General features: G+C 34.6%; 1 long non-coding RNA gene across 1 annotated transcript; it reads left to right on the top strand.

The window, feature by feature from the left end:
* The first annotated feature begins 223 nt into the window (after positions 1 to 223).
* On the top strand, positions 224 to 1,866 carry LOC149774061 (uncharacterized). Its single transcript, XR_016417051.1, has 2 exons — positions 224 to 352; positions 852 to 1,866. It is a non-coding gene; the product is annotated as an uncharacterized LOC149774061 (long non-coding RNA).
* The last annotated feature ends 2,761 nt before the right edge of the window (positions 1,867 to 4,627 follow it).

Genomic DNA, 4,627 nt, shown 5'->3' with positions numbered 1-4,627 from the left:
TGACTCAAATAGTTAAAATTACTTTAAAAATCCAAATCACACACACACATAAGATATAATAATTAAATCAAGTCAAAGTGCCATGGGGATATATTGTAACAAAATAAAAAACATTTTGAACATTTCGTTCGATACAGACTGAATAATATGCCAGTCAAATTTCTATATTCATATATACACACACACTTATATATATATAATCTGCAATGTTGGAATTACTTAAGGTTTGTATTAGAAACTATTCCCTTTCTGTTTCAGTGTACTAATTGTCAGGGATGGAAACATTCAAGCTGGACTTTCGGCTGATCAATGCAGATGTGGTGGGAGTAAATGAAAGTCTAAATTTCAGAAGGTAATATAATTCGTTGTGGGATTAAAAACAATGATAAATTATACATGAAAGAGCATATTGTCAAAGAATAACAAATATCTGCATAGATTAACTTCTTTGCGTCTATTTGCATGATTAGTGAACTCTTCTATTAGTTTTGCTTGTCAGTGTGACGTTTCTTTTAAATATTTCATGAAATTATTATTAGAATAAATGTGAACAATCTTTCCTATTTATACAACTAACAGCGCAAAATAGACACAAACATGGGAAAGACAACATGCCATACCTTGTATGATTCATGTTGAAGCATTTTCTTCCTGGCTTATATAATCAAATATCTTTCATACCCACAACATATAATTACTGGGTTGTTTGGGCATAGCTAATAACTTTTCAAAGTCATTCCAATATACTGAGACTGCTAAATTTTATTTGTAATTTTGCACAAGTTAAAACGGGAATAAGAACTATTGTCTGATTTGTCATATTATTGAATATGTATTCTTCTTCTTTTCAGTTTGTTTGGATGGTTCGTAAAGAGTGAAGAGATTATCACAAAATTGGACGAGACAATTCCCAAAATAAAATATGTGCATGATGTAAATAAAATAAATGAATCATTAAACTGTTTATTTTAGAGCTCATATTGTTAGAATTTATGCTTATTTAAGATTTTGTTTGTTGCAGTTCTAAGTATTGATGTAATATGTGCTTTGCTATTTATTAGTTAGATTGCGTGACATTATTAATGAAGGGTTTTATGGTGTTGGAAATTTACTTTGTGAGGTTAGAAAACTGGCATAAACTTGAAGGCTGATATTTAAGAAGTGATTTTATTATGTATAGCATAAATCTATTGTACTTTTATTGATGAAAAATGTGGATATATTCTAATTACATAACCTTGTTTGATTATGATTGAAATTATTTTCAATATTAGCAAAATTTGTTTAATTTAAATATTGTTTGTTATGAATTTATAATGGATTGTATATACAACTGATCACAGCTAATGTATTATACTTAAATAAAGACAACATTATTTTAGTGCACATGCTATTCATACTTTACAATCCATGCATACAACACAAGTTTGCAGAAGACCAATTCATGGATCAACAAGTCCAGACAAATACCAGCTGACACAAAGGACTATAATGATTGGCCCCATTTGCACATGGGGTGTAGAGTGTCTTGACTTCATGTAGAGTGTATTATTCCACCAAATTATTTGATCCTATATTATATGATAACCGCATTTTGAATGACTGAAATCTATATTATATTTACTGAACAGTGTTATTTGTAATGAAAATACAATTGTAATTCTAAAACGTGTGATTGTGTAATTGATAACAAATATTTCCGTTGCGGTTAATACTTTTCATAGGGAATCGGTATTTTATGAATACTTGTATCATTGCTGTAATCTGCAATGCTCTCTATGTTATGCTTGACATTAAAAGTGAATCAATTATATTATAATGAATGTGTAAATCAGAAATTAGATTACCATGATAAGTATCACATAATTAGTTATATTGTAATTAGCATATTCAAATAAATCATAGGACTTATTTGTTTACGGTGATTTTTATAATCTGCCTTTCCTGGTTTCCTTGCACAGACATATTTGCAAAAGCCCAGCATCGAAATGCCTACAAATCACTCTATTTAAGCCAGTACCAGGAGAACCTGATTTTATCGTGAGTGTTTATGAAACCTGATCAACTCTCATCATCACTGGTGTAAAAACATGGATATTTTTTTAAAGAAAATTGTAAACATGCACAGGATTACATCTAGTTAGTTAAGTTATAAATATTTAATTTTCGCTTATTACCTTGAGCTGAATATACAAACACCCACGCACGCACACTCGTACACCCACATACCTACAAGCACACACAGATAAATATTAATGCTGCCGCCAATGTACTTTCACAAAGACATATCAAAACAAACACAAAAAATATAACAAAATAGATGAAATAATCACCAGCGATCATAGTTCCTTATCCTGACAAAATTTCAGACAAACCATCTACATAATTTTTATATTAGGAAAATACTTCGCCCTGCCCCTCATGTAAGCATGCCTACCGCATTGCAGCTAAGAAAACTGGCCCATCAGCATGGTATACATATACCATGTCGTGTGAGAAAGTAAACATACTAGTATTATTGAGTCACACCTTTGTGCTGAATCAACAACTATTACCGACGCAGATGAAGAACAAACTGGTCGTCCCGCATATGCTATTGGCACTAAAGCAACTGAATATATTCGTGCAGAAACACAACAATCACAGGTGACCGAATTCAAATTTCAGAAACAAACTGGTGAGTTCGAAAATCATGTTGCCATTATTTCGTTCACCTACAAAACCAGCCAAAGATGTTCCACAAATGCTGACAGAGCAGATTCCCGGAAGAGCATCAGTTTTGCTAATCTTTGGTCATACTGGGGTCAAAGCAGACATTGATCTGAAAGCTCGTATAGTTATGTTCTTTAGTCGTGACGAAAAATGGATTCAAAACTGCTACTCAGCTGACTCAAAGTGGTGTCCGTGTGATCCTGAAATGCAAAGATAGCAGCGCCAGCAGCTATGAAATTGGCAGAGACATTGGAAAGGTTCTCAAAACGTTGGAGAAATAAACTAACACAGGATTGTGTTGGACTCTAGTAAGATGTGGCCAGGTGGATGTGTATCTCTCTCTCTCTCTCTCTCTATAACCAGTTTATTGGATCCAGTTACATGGCAACACACGAAAGGCCGCCTCCATGGTCAGTGATCAACGCGAGGAATCCTGATTATCGTTGGTTTGAATGGACACTCTTTTTGGCGCTATAATTGGTGAGTGAAAATTAATACAGGCCTCAAAAATAGCGTCATCACCTGGGTAAACTCAAAATTGGATGAATCTAATGTACATTGTCTAGTGCAAGTGACCAAAGCCGCACTGAAGAAATTTGAAACTCTTAAACCATGTATCGTTGTGAAAGTGTTTATGTACTACAAACTACCGAACGCAAAATATTTCTTTATTGAAATAAAATACTTAGATTCTGTATCGCAATATGTATCGGTCAAATATGTTGGTGGACTGCTTAAATGGCACAGGAAATACAAGGGTAAATAAGCAATCGTGTATTTAACATTTACTGCGGCGGTATCAGTGAAAAACAACAGCGCATAATCATTCCAAATCCTGGCTAAAACGCTATCAAATTTACCTCAGTGCAGCGAAAGACGAAAGTCCCGGATAACATCTAAGCGGATCTTGGCAGCTTGAGTTTTGGAGTGGAGAGTGGCTATGCTGGCAAAGACACCAATGCACTTGTCATCAACCAGACAAGGCTGTTTTTGTGATGAAGCGTGTGTGAGAGGATAACAATACTGAGGAAAGTAAGAATTTGAGCATAACGAATAACACTGAAAACGAATTTTTGATGCAGACCACATAAGTGAAAATTGTATTGAAAATAATATGTACATATGATGTAACATGCATAAGGTTATTTACAAAATTACTTTAACATAGTATGTGATAAACTACATAGTTTAAAATCAGACCTGAATGCAAATTTGTAACCATCAAGGCAAAGAACAATTCATTTGGGAGCTGAGACTGCCATAACACAGGAACCATGCAAGTCACCCACTTTGCATGGGGCCTGTGCAGCCCCAAAATGGACCGTGGCCCGCATCAACCATGCCTTTCTCAGTCTGCTCACCGACATTTGTGACTCCCAAGTAAGAACGGTGGTTGTTGTTATTATTCAGCCGAGGTTTCATCGTGTGTACTTTTCCTGTCATATTCATCAGCAGTGAACCCACTTGCTATTCTGATGTGATTATACAGTGTGTTTAGGTATGTGAACCCACTAGACCTGAAATGGAAAGAAACGTTTGCGTGAGTAGTTATGTAACATGAAAATATTGTGATATAACATATCTATATATAATGTAGGGATGAGTGGTGAACCTGATATTTACCCAGCTTATGATTATGCTGGAAAATGTACTTGAAGGTGGATTTTTAAAAAAAATGTAACTAAGAACACCCGATACCCCTTTGTGTGCTAACTTAATTGAAAACCGCAAGAAATTACAGGTTGGATTGACATTCAGAACATCTAATATATCGTTTGAAAGCATCCGATTTCCATCGCCCTAATGGTCGTTTGTACAGTTTTGGGACGGGCCAGAATGTATTCATTTCTTTCTTATGCTTCTTGTTTGTCTTTCATTGCGTGAGGTTTCATTATGTGACAGACTGGCTAGAAGT

The sequence above is a fragment of the Sinohyriopsis cumingii genome, unplaced genomic scaffold (genome assembly GCF_028554795.1).
Source record: "Sinohyriopsis cumingii isolate HCF-2022 unplaced genomic scaffold, ASM2855479v2 utg000426l, whole genome shotgun sequence".
NCBI lineage: Eukaryota > Metazoa > Mollusca > Bivalvia > Unionida > Unionidae > Sinohyriopsis > Sinohyriopsis cumingii.
The sequence above is the reverse complement of the archived record's forward strand: the minus strand, read 5'-3'. Positions and strand labels throughout refer to the sequence as shown.